At 39.1% G+C, this 23,197-nt stretch overlaps 1 protein-coding gene across 6 annotated transcripts in view; it reads right to left on the bottom strand.

The window, feature by feature from the left end:
- pde1a (phosphodiesterase 1A, calmodulin-dependent) overlaps window positions 1-23,197 on the bottom strand; it is an 811,397-nt gene that overhangs the window by 93,613 nt on the left and 694,587 nt on the right. The window contains exon 1 of one of the 6 annotated variants that reach the window (XM_072579066.1): window positions 9,321-9,418. The exons of the other annotated variants lie outside the window; for them this stretch is intronic. The gene's annotated coding sequence lies outside the window, so the exon portion shown is untranslated. Of the gene's footprint in view, window positions 1-9,320; window positions 9,419-23,197 lie in introns of those variants that run through there. 6 annotated transcript variants of the gene reach the window in all.

Here is a 23,197-nt window from a genome sequence, read left to right as displayed (position 1 = left end):
CAGTTTAGATTGAATTCTGTATCTATTTAAACAGACAGGCACATGTGTCTCAGTGATCATGTAATGGATGATCCAAGTTTGCTTAAACACACACGTGACATTGTAACAATCTTCATGCCTTTGAGATGTACACTACAGTTGTACACTCTAAGAGATTGTAAACCACAGCTCAACTATCTCCCCATCAACCATCATCAGAAAACGAGCAACAACACCATGACACCACTTCATAATTCTATGTATGAGGGATAAATTTTAGCAGAAGCTCTTGATTTGTAGTAAAATCCTGGATTACCTCATGTTAAAAGCACAAATCCAAGCTTTTAAGTGCAGATCTGATAACTGGGTCAATTTAACCGAGCTGGCACTGTTTGATGCAGCTTATTTTCTGGCTAGCTATTATGCTTAACAACAAAATATTACAAAATGAAGTGTGTGTCTATTCTAATGTAAAAGTTCACATCTTCATTATCTTTATGAATACTATTAATGATGAATTCTTCCAATCTTCTTGCTGTCAAGAAAGACATGTTACATTCTATGCAGTTTTCTTTCAACTACATGTTTTCTAACAGAGAAACATTATCAAATAAATTAAAACACAAGTTAATAAATAATACTAATGCATATAGGATAGAACAAATGTTATTAAATTGCACCTAAATAAGTTAATCAAAACATTCTTAAACCAAGAAATAATAACTAAGGTTCTTCTGTTGGTAATGGATGATAACTGAGTTGGCCAAACAACAGAATTCCAACAAGTGGTTCAGTTAAGGCCAAGTCTTACAAATAAGACATAACATAACAGGAGACTTGAAAACTTATCTGAAGACATGGATAAAATCTAGGGATTACTGAAGATGACTATTGGAGATATACCATTTGAAAATGATTTCATTCTTTAAGAATTCAACATTCATTCCCAACAAATTTCCAATCCATGAAATTTAAATAAACATGTAACTCGATAAAGTCAAAGTGTTAAGTGCAGGACGGAGTCTTCCTGATCCCATGGAGACAGCTATGGAGAAGGCATCAGAAACAATAAGGACACCTTGTGTTGGAACTGTTCCATACATGTTGCTTCCTGAACTGTTTGGCATTGACTGCCTGCCCAGCAGCATTAGATAGGCACCCTGCCTCTATTTCTGATGAAGGGCTTTTGCCCGAAACGTCGATTTTCCTGCTCCTCCGATGCTGCCTGACCTGCTGTGCTTTTCCAGCACCACTCTGATCTAAACTCTGGTTTCGAGCATCTGCAGTCCTCACTTTTGCCTAGTTAATTGTACCAATTAAGTGCTAGTCAGGTAAAAGTTGGTGATGTAACTGGGATCCTCCCAATACTGCATGGGTCAGTCACTGAGGTAAAATCTTGACTTGTGCCAAGAGGTCACTTCCTGATGACCTTCTAACCCATCCCACACTCCACCCTGAGCCACTGGAATACACTTCCTGGTGACTGGCTCTAACCCATCCCACACTCCACCCTGAACCACTGGGATACACTTCCTGGTGACCTGCTCTAACCCATCCCACACTCCACCCTGAGCCACTGGAATAAGAGGACAATAGCTGCAACTGCACTCCATCCTGTCAAGTGGATTTCTCAACATTCTTAGTGACCAGCAGTAGTGGCCACGCTTAACAATTCAAGAAATCTTCAAAGAAGGTGTTTCATCTTGAGAGACTCCTGTAGTTTTGCACCTACATCAGCAGTACTCACCTTTCCTAGTGGAGTTGCCGGCTATCCCCAATTCTGATTACCCATCCTGCCTGCACTGCCAACACACCATTCTAAATTTACATAGCTCCTGGAAATGGTCAATAATATGTTGCCTCTGGGAAGTTTGCCCAGGTGCCCATAATCCAAAGATCATTGAGTTGAGGACCCACATAAAGTCCAAAGGCCCAAGACTCTGCTAAGCAGAGAAAAGTCCACTCCACATGTGCACTTTTAATTTATCACTCTCTGTAAATGTAAAATAATACAAAAACTTTTCTGACAATAGTTTAACTTGCACAAAGTCTTCTTTGCCTGTCACTTCTGCGCTCACATCTACATTGGCTCCCAGTCTAGCAACATTTTGGTTTCAAAATTCTCATCCTTGTTTTCAAATCCTTTCCTAGCCTCAGCTGTCCCTGCTTCTGCAATATTCTTCTGCCTTCCAAATCTCCAAGGTATTTGCATTCCTCCAATTCTGTTCTCTTGTACGTACCTGATTCTCATTGCTGGAATATTGGTAACTGAATGTGCCCTTTATCTCCTCTTCTCTGCCTCTTTCTCCTCCTTTAGAATACTCTCTAAAACCTATCTCTTTGACAAAGTTTTGGTAATATATCCTATTACTTCCTCACATGTTAAATTTTAATTAAGAATTGGCCTGTGAAATACCTTGGGATATTTTGCTGTTTTGAAAATTGTATAATAATGTAGTACATTGTCGTCATTCTGCTTTACTGTCGTATTTCAAGTGTTACATCTTACATTCTATGTCATACTTCAAACAGCATTAAGAAACAAAAGATTATTGCACAACCATAAAATGCCACCACTAGTTGCGTGTATTTTCTTAAGATTTATATTAAATACTTATTTCTTATCAACAACCTTTCAACTGACTTCAGTAGGTACCTTGTACTTACTTCATACAACATATCTTCTGAATAATCCTCATAATGGGAATTTGATAGCGATATATTAAAAATGACCATTTGTAAGCCCCTTGGAAATTTCTTGATCTGCCATTTTGGAGGAAGAGTGGCAGAAACTTAATGGGAATTGAATTTGATTGTGGAGAAGTCCCAGATAATTCACAATTGCTACAGCATAAGAACATATAAACAAATAAGAGACAAGAACAGAAGTCGCCCTCAAACCCATACCATCTTCTAAGACCTAGTAGCTTAATTCTATCTTCCTGCCCTATCCACATATCCTATGATGCCCTGATATGTGGTCTGCCAGGGCATGGCATTGTATTCCATTGTCATTTATAGTTACAAAAGTAAAACAATCATAAATACTGGGTGCCACTGAGCTACAACCTGAAAGTAGCAACCCCATTTTAATCTGTTAATTTTCCTAATGAGACAATTACATTCTGACATTACTGTGCCTAATTACATCAATTCAATTATGGTTGCTTAAAGTGACAAGCAACTTTAGTACAGCTCCAAGTCAGTGGCAGATAATGCATTGTCTATGATTTGGTTTAATACTCCTGTCATTGAAACCAGCATATCATCTGTTTCGCTGTAAGCGACCCTATGGTAGGTTTTTCACTATTATATTGAGGGATATATATTGAATATACAGAAATCCTATTCTAGCCTTCAAATTTTTCCAGGAATGCAAATTAATCTTCCAAAAACCTGTGCTGAACACTTCTGCCCTGCATTTTTAACAGCCATTTAGAAGTTGAGATGTGTATTTCAAGTGAAGAACTTCTCCAAATGGAATGATTAATGCCAAAAGTTAAGAGATTTAGTGACTGAAAGAAACAGAATTCCAGGTAGGAAAAATAATGTATTACGTGTGTGATTATAACCTGCAGTTCAGTTTAACCTGAGCAAACTGGTTAAAAAAAACTTTTCTGTTAGATTAATTCGGACACAGTTCAGGTCATTTGACCAACCAGTCCATGACAGTGTTTAAAAAAAAAAGTTTTTTCTTTTCTAGTCAACCTGTTCAGTGATGTTACTACACACTTCTGAAACAGATGAAACTTGAACCTAGGTCTCCTAGATGTACAGACAGAAGAACAGTGTGTAAGCTGTGCTTGAGCCTGTTCTTAATTTTTCTCATCCATATCTATCATTGTAACCATCTATTGCCTTCTCCCTTTGATGCCTGTCTGGCTACCACTTGAATGCATCTATACTATTCCTGATGTAACAAGTTCACATTATCACCACTCTTTATGCAAAGACTTTCTTCAGAATTCCCTTTTGGATTTCTTGATGACAGCCACTAGTTGTGCTCGTCCCCAAACAGGAAACATATGTATCCACTCAACTAAAGCATCTCAAAATTTTAAAGACTTCTATTATGTCACCCCTGATCCACACATTTTTGGTATTATACTTGCAGATTTTCTATTTTGCTGTCCAGGGTTTCTGTATCTTTTTTACAACAATATTCTGGCCAGGGCAGAAATGGGAGAATTGTCCCTCTCTCTTTGCACCTCTTACAAACTTCCTGGTTGACCCAATGGGTATTCTAATAATAATTTGCCTGTCACTTTAGTGAGTATTTGAATGTTTTAAGTGCTGTGACTATGAAAGACACAGACAGATTTGAAGAAAGCTCTTTTTTTAAAAAAAGGGTAATATTATTTATTGTGCTTAAAATCTGTCCTCCTATGAACTGCACTCCAGCATTTCAAACTAAAATCACACCAACTCGCACTCCCACACTCATCCAAGGATTTACAGGCCAAAGGGTGGGCATTGTTTAAATTGATTATGAGTGTCTAAGAGAATGTCAACCATGAATGAATCCTTTAGATTGATGCACTGGTTGGTTTCAGGCTGTACTGAGTGATTTTTCCAGATTCTACGTTGAGACAGTTAAAGGGCTTGATGGACAATCCCTGACTTTTCCTCTGAAGTCAGGAGCTGTTGAAGAGTTTGCCTAAGGTGTTTAACTGGCCAGACACAGTCAGAGCACACACTTGCAGAATGGCTGGGAAGAGGGAGAGAAAGTAACGAGTTCTCTTCTCACAGTTAACCACTCACATTCTATCTGACTCTGGGAAAGCAGTATCTTTGTTTCAAACTAACAGTTAGCATCTCCTATCACACAACTCCATTCACAAACCAGCCTGTTACTAAATATGGTCATGGCTAGCTGATGAACTTTAATTCCAGATTAGTTGTTTATAATGACTAGATGGGGCTTTCTCCTCAGCTGGGTTCCATTATCCAAACTGATTTAGTTTAACATAAAAACAAAATACTGTCTGCTGGAGGTTTGAAATAAAACATTAGATGTAATAGAAAGTGCTGGAGAAACTCAGCAGATCTGGCAGCATCTGGGGTGGAGAGAGAAATAGGGTTAACATTTCGAGTCTAATTTAACTCTTCATTGGAACAGAAAGGAAAAGAAAATCTAAACTATCTCTCATTGTTCAATGTAAGTGGAAAGTCTGTAGAAACCAGTAACACTTACAGATCAATTTTTAAAAAAACATTCGTACCTCAAGAACATATGCTTTACCATTCATTCATTCCAGGCACACAATGTTAATTTCAAACAAGTAACATCAACAATTATTTTAAAAATCCCTGGTTTCTAACCTGCTAACCTGTAAATCCTTATTAGGTATTATGTGGCATCTGTGAGTGTTATTGCCATATTTGTGCTGTATTCCATGCTCCCTATGAACCTCTTTCTAGTAGTTCACGTGAAACTACGCTCTCAGTCAGGACTTCCCAAAGTGAGCGTGGTTGGGAGACCAAGTGACATCTGAGCTGGTAATGGCTGCCATTAGGACCAGGCCAAGCTACATCAGCTGTGTTCCCATTCTAACAGGCCACTGCTGTCACAGTTCTCACTGAAATGTCATGATGATTTTCAAGCCTCAAAATGGGGTCACTGTGGGAAAACATTTGAGAAGCATTGCTCTATGGCTTCCTCTGTGTTTGGATTGAAAATGCACACTGTTGAAAACAACTAGAGGAGAAACTACTAGCATAGTCCAGAACAATAAATTACTCCTAAAGCTGCTAGTAGCAGAATATAATCTAGCCAATTCTCCAAATTCTATTTTCTTTCACAAAAAGCTGCAGTCCCTTCAAATCCTGCATACTGAAGCTCTCTCAATTGCAAAACACACATTACAACATTACTTCTTTGGCCAACCTTACTGGAATATATACCTTCTCTCCCCCCTAGTATTGTTGGCAATAGAGCCATTGCTTAAGACTCAAAAGCATTGCTCAGTTAACACCTCTGTTTTGATGAAGATATAATTTTACCACTGTCACAGCAACTGGAATCATCAACCAAGATATGCAACATTGAGAATTCCCCAGGCCATATCTATTCTTTTTTAAGAAAAGGATCTGAATGATGGACTATTTAGAATGTAAATGCCATGATAACTTCCAGCAAATGGCACTGGAGTAGCAGTAGCAGGCAATAGCGATAAGGAAAGGCAGTTGGAACAGTCAAACAGATCCTCTCTGGGGGATAAAAAGGTGTCTTTGGAGGAAGGAGGGGCAATCGGAAGAAGGAATAGCAGGACAACCCACCTCATGTGAACTACAAATTTCATTCCATGTCAATGCTGAAAATATTTCCTGGTTTAAACTTAATTTATATCTATATTTGTAATGACTCGATGCCAGTAGCATAAAGGATTCCTACTTCATGATCTTTGGATTTTCCATGTGTTCAAATATCATGTTATAGTACATTAACTTGGAGTATGTTCACCTCAATGTCACATCCTCTGACTAGTTTATTTTTCTGTTGTTCTAGGTTGACCTGATGATACTTGAATGGGCATGTCTGTATCAGTCATTCTTGTATGAAATGGTCAGATATTGTCCATATCAAAAAAAAGCCTGACTGCCTGGTTGTTGCTGGTCTAGTTTAATGTTGATTGGATATTGTTACTCCAACAAAAGGCCTTATGCTTGTCAATTCCCACATCCCTTATCGCCACTAGATTTAAAGAAATGTGAACGTAAACATTTGGGGCTGCTTTCAAATTAATGGACATAACTGTGTACCATGTGAATTGTCCCTCATGCAGAGGAGCTAGAAAGTGGCCGTACTCAGCACCACTGTAAAAGTAGGCTTTAGTTGAAGAACTCAGCATGAAATTAAGACTGCTGGTCATGAGTTGATAGGCACTTACCCAAAGGATATATGATAGCCTGAAGTTGCAGGGTTCTATATATTCTGCACAAAAACTGAAATGCTGGAAAAGCTCAGCAGGTCTGGCAGCATCTGTGGAGAGAAATCAGAGTTAATGTTTCGGGTGAAGGAATTCTGAGGAAGGGTCACTGAACCCGAAATGTTAACTCTGGTTTCATTCCACAGATGCTGCAGACTTGCTAGCTTTTCCAGCAACTTCTGTTTTTGTTTCTGATTTACATCATCCACAGTTCTTTTGGTTTCTATGTAGTCTGTGCTCTCTCCCAAACTTTTCCTGGTTGTATCTGATCACATTACAATCAATGACTTTACTGCTGTTCCTGTGAAGTGTTAAATTATATTGATTAAGTAGTTAAAAGTGGTCTTCTGCAAATTAGTATGCTAACCCCAAGAAGGTATGTATCATGAAAACCTGTGAATTAAAATCTTTAAGCTGCAGAAATGACTGAGATAGTGCACTGCATGCATTTGAAAGATTGACAAGGTAAATGAAGAATTGACATGTATTAATAATGTCATGGACAAAAGAGAGAGATGAACTGTCCTCCTCTCCTGTGTATAACAGGAGTAGGTTTTAAACATTTCTTTTCCTTTGGTTCTTTAAAACTAGGTTTTTGGTCCGTTTCCTCAAACCCCATTTGCGAAGCCTGATTTAAAATGACCAACAGCAAATTCTTTCGGTTAAAACAATACAAATGCAAGTCTTTGTTACCCTTCTATCAATCAACATTAATATTTTCTTACATCTCTGAAAAATATCTTTTTAAACATTAACAATACTTTATAAATGTAATTTTCCATTGTTGGTTAGAAGGATAAGATCAGCAGTGTATGGGAACACCATCAGGTTCCTTTCCTGCATGATTTGAATGTATATTATCATTTCATCTCAGTCACCAATATCAAAGACGTACCAAGAGTAAATAAAAAGGCAGCTGCACTCGACCATCATGTGTTATTTTGTTTCTTCAGAATATCTTTCACTTATATTATTTTTGTTCATTCATAGCACGTGGGCATCACTGGCAGGTTCAGTGTTTATTGACCATGCCTAACAGTCTTTGAATCATTTTCATAAGAATCAACAATGGGTCTGGAGTCACACAGAGTCCGGACTAAGCACCGATGGCAGAGTTCCTTCCCTAATTTCTATTGACTAACCAGTAGTTTCATGGTCATGACTAAGAATACTAGCTTCTTTCTAGATTTCTTTAATTGAATTTAAATTTCCCAGCTGCCAAAATAACATTTCGATTTGTATCTTCAGATCATTAGCCTGGGTGTCTGGGTTATTAGTCCAGCAACATTACTATGCTCCCATATCTATGATCTGACATATACAGGATTTTTGCCATTAACGCAGGAAGCTTGAATTGGGAAATGGTCACCTGGATCTAAATAGCCCTGTTCAGATTATGTTTTCTTTGGAGATGGTAGCAGGACGAATTAGCCCCATTGATTCAGAAGCAACTCAAAAACCACCATAAGAACGGGCAAGTGCTAACACTCACTGGTTTAAAGATGATTTATTGAGTTTCCATAGTTGTATTAATGATTGTTTTGCCCTCTAACTCTCACTTCCTACACTCTCTCAAACCCCTGCTCACTCCCCATGCTGCTTCCAATCACTGATGTCCTTTCCTCAGCTCCCCAGCATTGCCCATGGTGTTCACACTCTCTCCACGTTCATATTGCCTCTTCAATTACCTTCTCCACCTCCATGTCCCAATAACTCCCACTTCCATGCCTCACTTATTCCTTCCATGTCCCTTTCCATTCCCTATAACCTACTCACCCACTATGGAACCAAACATCAAAGTTAAGTTTTGAAAAGCACTTAAAAAACACCCAATCAAAAATTTCCCTTTGACAGCCCAATAAAAGTTTCAATCAGACAGCTATTGCAATATCAATAATGGAAGCTTTACCTTAGTCAGTTTTTTAATTTGCTCAAATAAAAATAAAAACATTAAAGAATGATTTATTATAACCGCATAAATATGTCAAACAATCGAATGTCAATCATTCATGATGAGGCCATCTGGAGGAACAGATGTCTGGCTGTTTCCATTGATACAGTTTACAGATGCCTCATTGTGAATATTTAGCTGAGCTCCAAGACTCAATACTGGATTAGCTCATCAGGGTCATTTTTACAGGTGGAAATGAAGCGTTTGCTTCTACTTTCTGATTTAAAAAAACCTTACATTTTCATTTTATACACTATTGATGTGAGTTTGCTGTGTGAAAATTGACTATCATATTTCCTATGTTACAACAGTGACACTATTTAACAAATAAAGAGCTTTAGGGTGTACGGCTTAGGTAATTAATTAATTGAACACTAAACAGGAAAACCACAGGGCTGGGGTACCTAGCAGAACAGATCTCTTGCCACTTTGGTGACTGCATCAGTCTACTATCTACTCACCTCCTTCTCCCTGGTTAGAATTGTCTCTTAGTGGCCTTTGTTGCCAACCATAACACGATTGCTGGTTCAGCCTCAAGCGAATCTGCTGCTTCTCTCAAGGGGTAAGTCCTAGAATCATAAGCATAGAAGGAGGCCATTCAGCCCATCACGCCTGTGCTAGATCTTTGAAAGACCTAACTAATTAATCCCTCTCCCATCTTACATCAGTCTGAAATTGTTTTCCTTTCACTTGTTTATGCTATTCCTTTTTGGAAGTTACCTTCAGGCAACGCAATCCAAATCATATAAACCAGCCATATAAAATATATTATCATTCTCTCTCCTTTGCCACCTAAGAAAATAAAATTTATAATGAGGTCTTTTCTGTTTATCAAATTTACTGCCAAACATTCTTTGCACATTGGAATTGTATTATCATGTTTGGCCTGTTTAACCAGAGCTATTAAATATACTGTTGCTTTTATTTCACTTGTGTCCATGCCCTTGATGTCAGAAATCAGTTTAACATTTAAAAATAAAATAATGCAGTGACATGGCCCTGCACTGTATATTCCCCATCAAGCATGATTATTGAGCTTTTATGCTTTTGGTACGAGTGTGCCAGGTAGGTGTTTAATATTGTTGCAAAGACTACACTTTTAATTTATGCCAAAGCTTTTGCAATCCTTTTGAGTTAACAATAAAACAAAATCTAATAATAGTTCCTTTTTAATTTTAACATGCCTTGCCCCTGAGTATGCACTGTGGTTACTAATAATAGATCTCATGAGAATTACAATCCATGACACTTTTAGTAAAAGCACATTTCTGGTTATGCATTTATTTACAGATTTTAATACTGTACCAATATTAAAAGTTCCTTGGCACAAATAGGTTGTGGTCAACTCTTTTTTAGTGATTATAGGATGAATACTCCAGGTGGGGCTGAGTACCCAACATTGGTCTCAAAGCAAACAGGACTAGATTAATTTAGGATATCTATTCAGCATGGATGAGTTCGAATGAAAGGTCTGTTTCCAAGCTGTACAATTCTATGACTTTAGGACCCTAATTCTGGGTCGGGAAACCATGGCAGAAATTTACTCACAATCTGTCCCAGAGGAAGACAACAAAGAAATCTCCTTTGGAATCCCCAATTAATGGGACGTAGGGATGGCCAGCAAAGTGGAGGGCTAATAGTGGGCTTGCTGTCATACTCAGACAGGAGTAAGAGGGGCTTGGGGTTATTAAGGACATCCAAAAATGAGGGATTCCTGTCAGACTCAAAAATCCTTCATGATCACAGCTGTGGGTCAAGAGCACTCTTCCCCGGGATGGTTGTGACCATGGCAGTTGCCATTGCATTCCTGCAAACCGCAGTCAGGAATTGGCTTTGTTGTGACCCTTGATCTTCCACTAGGAGGCTGCCTTCAATTAACTAACTGGTATTGGCCTTGGTGATTGATCTGGTCACTGTTGGTAAGAACCTGGTGGCAGTGGATATCAGTTGCGCCATTAATGGACTCAAGTGGCTATCCACCTCTACCAGGTGGACTTCTCTGCTACTCTTTTCAGCAAGTTTAAACCAAATTGAACCAACTAAATCAAACTGATAAACTTTAAGGAGCACTATAAACAAAGAAAATGTCAAATTAATTTTTTTAAAAATATAAAATATTCAAAAAGGATTGGATGGATAGTCTTAGCTATGTTGACCTTCTCTCTGTCAAGACTGCTTGAAGTAGGAATACCACCAGTGACTGTGCATTGTGTTCTTCTCCATATTCCTTCTTCAACTCCACAGCATTAGAAAATTTAATATTCTGTCCTAAGTAATTGATTTAAATGATATTTTAATTATTTTATGGTAATGTATTTGCACTGTAGAAAATGAGAGTCGAAGGTAATTATGCCAAAAGTAAGATTGCTAGTGACAGGTATAAAACTATAAATTACAAATTGGCAGCAACATTTGTCATGGATGCCTGTTTCCAGACCTGATCAGATGTACGGAATATCATGTGCGAATTATCAAAAGGATTACTAAGCTCTTTATTCAGTCACGTTGCTTGAGTTTATGTAACAATGAAATAAATTAAACATTAAACAATCACCTTTGTGCTGCCCTTACAGCAGATAAGTCAATAGTAAAAGATGCTGATGTAAAAACAGAAAGTGTTAGAAAAACTCAATGAAGGTCTGCGTAGAAGTCTCAGCTCCCCCTGTGTAACTGGACCCTTAACTTTCTGAGCCATATACTGCGATTGGTAAGAAGCAGTGACAATACCTCCTCCACTATAATTCTCAATACTGGTGCTCCACAAGGCTGTGTACTCAGCCCCCGACTATACTCCTTATACACTCACAACTGTGCGGCCAAATTCTGCCCAATACCATTTACAAGTTTGCTGCCAACACCACCATCATAGGGTGGATCTCAAACGGTGACAAGACAGAATACAGGAAGGAGATTGAGTGCTGGCACAGTGTAAAGACAACAATCTCTCCATCAATATCAACAAAATGAAGGAGCCGGTCATTGACTTCAGGAAGCGAAGTGGAGGGCACGCCCCTGTCTGCATGAATGGAGCTGAGTTGGAGATGGTAGAATATTTAGTTCCTGGGAATGACCATCACCAACAATCTGTCCTTGTCCATCCACGTCGGTACAATGTCAAGAAAGCACAACAACATTTTTGCTTCATCAGGAGGTTGAGGAAATCCAGCATGTCCACAAGGAAGCTAAGCAATTTTTAGAGATGCACTAAAGAAAGCATCTATCTGGATGCATCATAGCGTGCCTGGGAAATGTTCTTCCTCAGACTACAAGAAATTACAAAGAATTGTGAACACAGCCCAGTCCATGGCACAAACCAGCCTTCCATTTATACTTTCTGTTTTGGAAAGCAACCAGCATAGTCAAAGATGCCTCCCACCCCAATTATACTCTCTCCACCCTCTTCCATAGTTTAGAAGATATAGACATTTGTATACATGTGCGAATAGATTCAACAACAGCTTCTTCCTCGCTGTTATTAGATTCTGAATGGCCCTCTCAAATTTTAAATTTGATCTCGCTCTCTGTGCACCTTCTCTACAGCCATAACATTATATTCTTCACTCTGGTCTAATACCCTAATGCACTTTGTATGGTATGATCTGCCTGTCTGCTCCCCGTACCTGGGTATATGTGATGATAATTAGTCAAATCAAGACCATGAAGCTACTGTTTTGAGTCCAATGTGACTCTTCAGAACTGAAGTGTGGTTGAAAAGTGACTTAATTCTGTAGAAAATGTGGGGGATCAATATGTGGAACATAAGGGCTTCCCCCACAAAACACGACAAAGAAAGTACTGATTGCAGTGGATAAGTGATATAGAGGTGAAGGTTAGGTGTTAATGGTAGATGTTAATAGCAGAAAATATTCAGCTCCACTAAGAGCAAACTGATGCAAATAAAAAATTGGGGTCGGAGGGGGTTGTGGGGGCTTATAGTCTGAGGTTGTAAAATGTTAGCCTGGAGAATTGATTTATGAGCAACTTTCAATTGCTCAAATTCAAATAGTAAGCTTTCTCTTTTAATTCCTTCCTGAAATCAGCCATATCCCAAAATGCCACACACTTCCTTTTGTTGGTGTTTTATTCTGTGGCCTCAATGCAAGAGATTGAGAAAACAGAACTTGAAAAAACATAACATTTTCCTATTCCAGATACAGTATACAGTATTATCAAATACTCTGAGATCAGTTGCAACAAAGCAATCTACAGAATAAAGTTTCCTTAACACTACCAAAACAGGATGCAAACACTAGTCACTAGTTACAATTTCAGTGTAAAATTAGGAGACCAATTTTCTCTGGTGCTTACTTTCCCTTTCAGACTTTGACACTGACTGTCCAGTTGTGAATACACAGCATGCTGAGACTTGACTGAGAGCTCAGTCATCCATTGGAGCTGACAGTCCCAAGTCTATTTGACTGACAGCCCTGGTGTCCAATTTCTATCAGCTTCACCACTATTTTACAACTGATGACTAAGTGGTTTCATGTATTAGAACCTTAAAGGATTCGGATGATTGACATGTTGGCACTTCGGGGCAAGTGGTCTTAATTCTATTAGTTTTAAAATAGTTATGGAAATGGATATAACTGATCAAAATATTAAAGTTCTAATTTAGAGTAAGGCCAATTTTTATTGCAGTAGACAGGAACTTGCAAAAGTTGATTCGGGAAGGCTATTCTCAGTAAAGGGACTGTTGGAAAATGAGAGGTCTTTAAGAATGAGTTAACAAGAGTTCGGAAGAAGAAGAGGAGGTGTGGAGGTCTTAAAATGCATAAAGTTAGATAAGTCCATGAGACTTGATCAAGTGTTTTCCAGAACATTTCGGGAGGTAGGGAAATGATTGCTGGGCCCCTTGCTGAGATATTTGTATTGCCATGGGTGAAGTGCCAGAAGACTGGAGGTTCGCTAATGTGGTGCCAGTATTTAAGAAAGGTGGTAAAGAAAAGCCAAGGATCCACAGACCAGTGAGCCTGACATCAGTGGTGGGCAAGTTGTTGGAGGGAATCCTGAGGGACAGGATGTATGTGCATTTGGAAAGGCAAGGACTGATTTGGGCTAGTCAGCCTAGCTTTGTGCATAGGAAATTATGTCTCACTAATTTACTGGAGTATTTGAAGAGGTGACAAAGAAGATTGATGAAACAGAGTGATAGATGTTGTCTATATGCACAGCAGCAAAGTGTTCAACAAGGTTCTGCATGTTGACTGGTAAGTAAGGTTAGATCACAAGGGACCCAAGGAGAACTAGCCAACTGGATTCAAAATTGGCTTGAAGGTAGGAGACGGGGTGGTGATGGAGGGTTATTTTTTGGATTGGAAGCCTGTGACCAGCGATGTGCTATAAGGATCGGTGCTGGGTCCACTGGTTTTCATCATTTATTTACATGATTTGAATGTGAATATAGGACGTATGGTTAGTAAGTTTGTAGATGACACCAGCATTGGTGGTATAGAGGACAGTGAAGAAGATAATCTCAGAGTACAATGGAACCTAGATCAGATGAGCCAATCGGCTGAAGAGAGGCAGATGGAGTTTAATTTAGATAAGTGTGAGGTGCTGCACTTTGGAAAGGGGGGCTGCCTCCAATGTAAAGCCCTCACCACAGTCTGCTTAAAAGGCCCCTGCCACTGGCATAATATCAAAAGGAGGCCTGCAATTGAATCATTAAGTGGCTCGAGGTCAGGTAAGATACCGGAAATCTCCCCCACCACGGGGTAAAGTACTTATGGATGTGAGTAGATGGTGGCATGCTGCTAAAATGGACTCTCCCCAGTCCCACCCAATAACCACTGACAGCCCTGTGACAGGACGGTATAAAATTTCACCCATAATTTTTCATAATAACATTATGTAAACAAAGATTGTAATCTTCCACTGCCGAAGGATATAATTGTTCTACTGGTGTTGTTACTATACTGAGCAAGTCATTTTTGGCTCTCTATTCATGGGCATACCGTGACACATTATCTTCCCACTTATAATATTGAGCTTTGTTCTAATGGAACATAATTGAACAGCTTGGGGCAATCCAATGCCTCAGTGTTTTGTTTATACAACAATTTGCATGATTGAAAGGAAAGATTCAATGCAAAGCATAAAACTGAAATTATGCTACAAAAGAATTCTAATTTTGGTTCACAACTATTTTACATGTTGAGTAAAATTTGATAAATACAACTGTAATGGTTTACATGTATTTTGCAAAAGTGGAATAGCAGCTGCTTTCTGTTGCAAAAACTAACAAAGTAAATTCCTCATATTGTAGCAATTAGCTTCTCAATAGATTTGTTTAAAAGACTGTAAACAAAAGCAGAGATTTACAAAATTCTTTCCTACTCAGAATTGACTGACTAGAGTTACAATAATTATTACAAGAGGGAGAAAGTTCAAAACAACTTTCAATTTAGCAACAGGAGTTGGGTCTGAATGGCTATATACTTGGAAAGACTTCCATTTATATAGCATCTTTCATGATCTCAAAGCATTTTGAAGCACTTTACAGCACTTTTGAAGCAAAGCCTTTATTGTAACGTAGGAAAACAATAGTCAATTTGCACACAGTAACGTGATAATGACCATACAATTTATTTTTAACATTGATTGAGAGGCAAATATCAGGCATGACACCAAGGATAACTCCCCTGCTCTTCTTCAAAATAGTGTCGTGGCATCTTTATGTCTACTTAAGAGGGTGATGCTTAAGCACTCTGACGGTGCAGCTGTATTCCTGATGAAGGGCTTTTTGCCCGAAACGTTGAATTTACAGCTCCTCGGATGCTGCCTGAACTGCTGTGCTTTTCCAGCACCACTAATCCAGAATCTGGTTTCCAGCATCTGCAGTCATTGTTTTTACCCTGTGCACTAATCTCTCAATACTACATTTATCATTGTGCACATGTCCTAAAGAGGGAGCTTTAGTGGTAATACCCCTATCTCTCACCCAGGATGCCTGCTCTGGAGGTGCATCAAAACATCGCTGAACAGGTTGATTAGGAAAAATATCAAAAGAGAGACCTAGTCCATAATCTCTTACTCAAAGACAAGAGTTCTACTCATTTTGACACAGTTGACAATTAAAATTATTAATACTTATGCACCATTGGAAATGTTACTACTGTGTTGAATACATCATACTGCACAGACAGTGAAGGTGTTTAGAAACCATGCAATGGTAGATATATGTTGATGCACCTTCAATTCATTTTTCCAGAATATTAATGAAAATGCTTTACATTTTCCTTCACAGTCTATCTTGCCGGTATTGTATGTGCTGTAGTGCTAAACATACAATATGATTTCTGAAGAATGAAGTTCTATATATTTGATTTTGTGTTTACTAATTAGAAATCCTTTAAATGAAACATTTATCATTCTGGATATGTACTCACGGACAAGTATTTCCAGAAATAAAATAAATAGAAAATGCACCAAGTATCCTGCATTTGTAGAGAGATAAACAAGATTTGTTTCAGGATAATGTCATGAAAACTATCAAATGTTAAATATTAACTTGCTTTCTCTCTCGCAGTTGACTGATTTGCTGAGTGTTTCCATTAGTTTCTGCTTTTGTTATGCACTTCCAGCACCTACAATATTTGGCTCTCGTACTGGTGTTTCTAGGTTGTACAGTAGCCAATGATTGAATACTCTCCACCTGAAAAAATGTATTCTGTAACCCTAGTGCTGCCAGTTAAATCCTCTGTGGGACTGAATTCCTTAAATTTAATGGAATTCACTCTCACAGCAGGTTATAGATCTTATACCAAATTATAGGATGAGGATAATTTTTATATTAGTGAAATGGTCAACAGCTTCTGCCTGTAAGGCTAGATAAGAGTTATGTGAGAAACATTTTTTTTTCTCAGGAGCTAGAGATATTGGTGCATTTCAATGACAAGCTACATTACTTTTCACTCATTCATGAGATTTGGGCATTGCTGGCTAAGCCAGCATTTATTAGCCATCCCTAATTGTTCAGGGATCAGGTAAGAATCAACCACATTTGTCATGGATCTAGATTCATACATAGGCTGGACCAGGTAAATCATGGCAGATTTCCTTACCCAAAGAGAGTGGTAAACCAGATTGGATTTTTAAAGACAATCGACAGTGTTTACATGATCACTATTAAGCTATTTTGTTTTAAAACCAGGTGTTTATTGAATTCAAATTTCACCCTTTGCCACGGAGGGATCCAAAGCATGTGCCCAGATCAATAGCCAGTGAAATTATCACAACACCATTGCTTCCCCTAATAAAGCTTCATCACAATTGAAGAAAAAGAGAGATCTGCAAAAGTTTAAAAATGCCTCTTACAGTTCACATGTGAAATCTTTACTTGAGTTGCTTTAGGAAGAATTCATAAATACCCTCAAAGGAACTCTCATCGAGTGTCAGCATGACAGATTTCCAATCAGGTCTTAGAAGTGCAAGTGGAGAGAATCCCCAGGGTCACTCAAGAACTCTCCCAGACATAACTTTGACAAAATAATTGAGAGAAAGACACACTCTCCCATCAGAATCTAAAATGCAATGTTACACAATGCAGATTCAAATGAACTCTACATGCAGAAATCCCTTTTTACTGCAATCCCAACCCAAGAATTTCAGCACCCTCATCTCACACATTCCATTTAAATATCTGCCACACTATGGGTGGGTGTGATATTGAGGCCTCTGCTGCTCTTTAAACTCTGCTGGAAGGGTGAGCCTTTCAGTTAATTACTTTGTCAAAGTGAAATGTCTGACAGTTTTCTTGAGTAACCTTAGAGATTCTCTCAATTTGCCCTTCTTAGGCCTGAATGGCATCCTCTCAAGATTGGATTTGATGAGAGTTCCTTTGAGGGTTGAGGGATTACACAGTCCATGTTATTACTTTGTTTCTGCTTTTCATCCCTCTTCGTACAAATCCTAGAAGCCCCAAGTGTCTCAGGATAGTCTTTAAACGCTATTCAACCAATGTTAAAGTTTTATGAAACTCTGCATTCAGATCCATCTGCTCCTCTTATTGTATTGAGTAATATAATTTATTTCTGTTCTTTATTCTTGTTTTCATAGAAACTTATCAAATTCTAACATGATTAGCAGGACAAACACAGGATGGGTGGTTGTGATGATTTAGTAGTCCAGAATCAGGGACCACAGTCCTCAGAAATAGGTAGGCCATTTAGGACTGAGACAAGGAGAAATTTCTTCATGCAGAGAGTAGTGAGGCTGTGAATATTTTTCTTAATTAAAGTACTTTCCCCTGCTTACTCTCAGTCTGTCATTTTGCAATCTCAGGTTGTCAATCCAATTCTAACAATTCAACTATTTTTATCTCCAATGATGGTTTTAAAATTAATAAGGTAGTTGATAGAAAGGAGGATAATGGTAGACTGCAGGACAATATCAATGGATTGGAGACTTGGGCAGAGCAGTGGCAAATGTGATTCAACCTGGAAATCTGTGACACAATGCATTTTGGGGAGGGCTAACAAGACAAGGGATTAGCCTTTATATAGTAGGACCCTAGAAAGACTAATGGTCAGACAGATCTTGGTGAGCATATCCACAAATCGCTGAATGTAGCAGGACAGGCGGATAAAGTAATTAAGTAGGTATATGGGAATCTTGCATTTATTAGGCAAGTCACAGAACATAAGAGTAAGGTGGATATGCTGAAATATGGAAACAGAGAAAATACTAACAGAAGTAGGGCATTCAGCCCTTCAAATCTAATTTGCCATTCAATCTGATCATGGCTAATCATCCCACTTAGTATCTTGTTTCTGCTTTTGCCCCACACTCTTCAATCACTTTAGCTGTAAGAACTATATCTAACTCCTTCTTAAAAACATTCAATGTTTTCTGTGTCAGAAAATTCCACAAGCTCACCACACTCTGGGTGAAAAGAAATTTCTCCCTCTTTCAGACCTACATGGTCTATCCTATATCCTTATACTGAGACTTCTGATTCTGGACTCTCCAGTCATTAGAGACATCTTCCTCATTGAGCCTGTCTAGTCCTGTTAGAATCTTATAGGTGGCTATGAGATCCTTCTCATCTCATGAGATACAGTGACTTAATCCCAACTGATCCAATCTTTCTTCCTACCATCCCAGAAATCAATCTGGTCAGCATTCATTGCACTCCTACCATAACCAGAACATCTTTCCTCAGATACGGAGACCGAAACAGCACACACTTTTTCAGGTGTGGTCTCATTCCTGATCCTGTACTCAAAACCTCACACTATGAAGGACAACACACCATTTTCCTTTTTCACCACATGTGGCACCAGCAACTGGTGTAGAAAGCAACCAGGTCTCATTTCACCATGTACTTTCCCAATCAATCACTATTCAGGTAATAATCTGTCTTCCATTTTGCAACCAAAGTGGATGACCTCATATTTATCTACATTATACTCCACCTGTCACGCATCTACCCATTCACTCAACTTATCCAAATCACACTAAAGTAAAGTTCACCCTGTCACACAGAGTTTTGTCATCTGCAAACTGGGAGATATTACATTTAGTCCCCTCACCTAAATCATTAATATATATTGTGAATAGATGAGATCCAAGCACTGAGCACTGCAGTTTCCCAAGGTCACTGTCTGCCACTCAGAAAATGACCTTGCATTCCTACTCTTTGTTTCCTGTCAGCCAGCCAGTTCTATCCATGTCAGTATATTACCCTTAATCCCATGTCAGTATGTTATCCTTAATCCCATGTCAGTATATTACCCTTAACCACATGCTAATCTCTTTTGTGGGACTGTATTGAACAAAATAAAGACAAACCAGGGAACTATAGACCAGTGAGCCTGACCTCAGTGGTGGGCAAGTTGTTGGAGGGAATCCTGAGGGACAGGATGTACGTGTATTTGGAAAGGCAAGGACTGATTCGGGATAGTCAACATGGCTTTGTCCATGGGAAATCATGTCTCACAAACTTGATTGAGTTTTTTGAAGAAGTAACAAAGAAGATTAATGAGGGCAGAGCAGTAGATTACATTACTTACAGTGTGAAAACAGGCCCTTCGGCCCAACAAGTCCACACCGACCCTCTGAAGAGCAACCCACCCAGACCCATTCCCCTACAATTACCCCTTCACTTAACACTATGGGCAATTTAGCATGGCCAATTCACCTAACCTGCAATTTTTGGACTGTGGGAGGAAACCGGAGCACCCGGAGGAAACCCACACAGACACGGGGAGAATGTGCAAACTCCACACAGACACTTGCTTGAGGTGGGAATTGAACCCGGGTCACTGGTACTTTGAGGCATCAGTGCTAACCACTGTGCCACCGTGCCGCCCAGATGTGATCTATATGGACTTTAGTAAGGTGTTCGACAAGGTTCTCCATGGGAGACTGGTTAACAAGGTTAGATCTCATGAAATACAGGGAGAACTAGCCATTTGGATACAGAACTGGCTCAAAGGTAGAAGACAGAGGGTGGTGGTGGAGGGTTGTTTTTCAGACTGGAGGCCTGTGACCAGTGGAGTGCCACAAGGATCGGTGCTGGGCCATGTTTTGTCATTTACATAAAAGATTTGGATGTGAGCATAAGAGGTACAGTTAGTAAGTCTGCAGATGACACCAAAATTGGAGGTGCAGTGGACAGCGAAGAGGGTTATCTCAGATTACAACAGGATCTAGACCAGATGGGCCAATGGGCTGAGAAGTGGCAGATGGAGTTTAATTCAGATAAATGCGAGGTGCTGCATTTTGGGAAAGCAAATCTTAGCAGGACTTATACACTTAATGATAAGGTCCTAGGGAGTGTTGCTGACCTTGGAGTGCAGGTTCTTAGCCCTTTGAAAGTGGAATCGCAGGTAGATAGGATAGTGAAGAAGGTGTTTGGTATGCTTTCCTTTATTGGTCATGTATTGAGTACAGGAATTGGGAGGTCATATTGCAGCTGTACAGGACATTGGTTAGGCCACTGTTGGAATATTGCAAGCAATTCTGGTCTCCTTCCTATCGGAAAGATGTTGTGAAACTTGAAAGGGTTCAGAAAAGATTTACAAGGATGTTGCCAGGGTTGGAGGATCTGAGCTACAGGGAGAGGCTGAACAGACTGGAGCTGTTTTCCCTGGAGCGTCAGAGGCCGAGGGGTGACCTTATAGAGGTTTACAAAATTATGAGAGGCATGGATAGGATAAATAGACAAAGTCTTTTCCCTGGGGTCGGGGAGTCCAGAACTAGAGGGCATAGGTTTAGGGTGAGTGGGGAAAGATATAAAAGAGACCTAAGGGGCAACTTTTTCACGCAGAGGGTGGTGCGTGTATGGAATGAGTTGCCAGACGATGCGGTGGAGGCTGGTACAATTGCAATATTTAATAGTCATTTGGATGGGTATACGAATAGAAAAGGTTTGGAGGGATATGGGCCAGGTGCTGGCAGGTGGGACTAGATTGGGTTGGGATATCTGGTCGGCATGGATGAGTTGGACCGAAGGGTCTGTTTCCATGCTGTACATCTCTATGACTCTAACATCTGAACGTCCAAGGAAATCACATCCATTGGTTCACCCTTACCAACTCTACTAGTTACATTCTCAAAACAATTCAATAGATTTGTCAAGCATGACTTCTCTCTGGTAAATCCGTGCTAAATCTGTCCAGTCCTGTCACTGTTTTCCAAGTGTTCAGAATGAAATTGTTTAAAACGGACTCCAGCATTTTCTCTCCTACCAGTGTCAGGTTAACAGGCCTACAATTCTGTGTTCTGTCTACTTCCTTTTTGTCAAATAAAAGGCATATGTTAGCTACTCTCAAATCCACAGGAACTGTTCTAGAGTCGATAGTGTCTTGAAAGATTTGGTAATATTCGGCTGTTAAATGACATAAAATTGAAAGACAACTGGGAAGAACATACATATTATTTTTGAGAGCAAGAAATTTGGAAAAAACAAATCCCCATTAATAATATTTGTAAGAATACATCAAAGAACAAGATAGACTCTTGTGTTCTAAATCCTGCTGGCAACGACTGAGATAAAAGAAAACAGGATAAAAGATTTCAACTAACTACAAAACCATGAATTCCAATATAAACTGTTAAATTATTAACATGCTTGTGTCTACTCTTTACAAAGCACCTGGAGAGACTGTCTGCAGATCTTTTTAATTTTTATCTTTTCTTGGACCACTTCATATTCCTAACCTCTGCGTATATGTGTTACATTATTTGTTATTTTTACATGTATTAACTCATTCCTGATGAAGGGCTTTTGCCCAAAATGTCAATGTTACTGCTCCTCGGATGCTGCCTGAAGTGCTGTGCTCTTCCAGCACCACTAATCCAGAATCTGGTCATTGAATTGAATTTACCTACTCAATTCAAAAAAAGCCCTGGCTAAAGTGGCTCCTTTTAAAACATATATTCATTTGCTTTAGGAGAAAGGTATCCAAAAGGGAGAGATCCTTCTTCACTTAATCTTATCACAAATCAGAGCAGGGAAGGAGAAAGAGAACTGTCGACAACTCATCCTCGTCTGGAATGGTAATGGCTTGGAAAGCATTGCCCGGAGTCTGGTCATAACAATATTTTTAAAGATTGGAAAAGATGTGAACATAGCCTGTTTTATTCCCTTCCTAAGCTCTTCCAAAACCCAGTATTTGCCACCAGAGTGTGAATTCTGCTCATATTGTTCTTTCATGGGACAGACTGTTTTTGCACTAATGTCTAATAATTGTTCTTTCTATTTCGCAGTAGATAAGCAAAGGCAAGTGGAGGAGCTTAGAAAATGTGTTTCAGAATGTAAATGACAATGGCTGAAGGCACTGCTGCCACTGATGTGGAGGGATAGTAAGGGATGCACAATGAAGGAGAGGCAGATGAATGAGTCAGATGAGAGCTGGGATATGCAGCAGCAGAATACTGTGGAGCCATGGTGGGATTTGTGAACAAAAACTTGGATTCAGAAGCGAATAGTCAAGAGCCAATGATGGTTGGTGATGAGAGGATAATTTTGGAAGTAGAGCGATTAGTTTAGGCATGGGATTTCTTTCAGGAACTATCAACATGTTGTTGCAATCTACTTTGACCACTCCTGCACAGCTCCAATCCAAATTATATTGTGGAAAGTCCCTTTCATAAAATCTCTTCTACATAGAGAACAAATTGGGTTCCAGTCAAGTTAGCGAATGAACCAAGGTTAAATATGATTTTATTTTTAACTTGCATTGGAATTAAAAGATCCATATTCAAGTTATTTGCAGACATTTAATTAAAAATGGATGATGCCTAATCAGTCATGCCAGCATGAGAAATGATCAATCTTCCATTAGAAAGCTTCATGCAGAATTGGTATGACCAATAGTGGAAATGTGAT

The sequence above is a fragment of the Chiloscyllium punctatum genome, chromosome 10 (assembly GCF_047496795.1).
Source record: "Chiloscyllium punctatum isolate Juve2018m chromosome 10, sChiPun1.3, whole genome shotgun sequence".
Classification (NCBI taxonomy): domain Eukaryota; kingdom Metazoa; phylum Chordata; class Chondrichthyes; order Orectolobiformes; family Hemiscylliidae; genus Chiloscyllium; species Chiloscyllium punctatum.
This window is presented reverse-complemented; position numbering and strand designations above follow the sequence as displayed.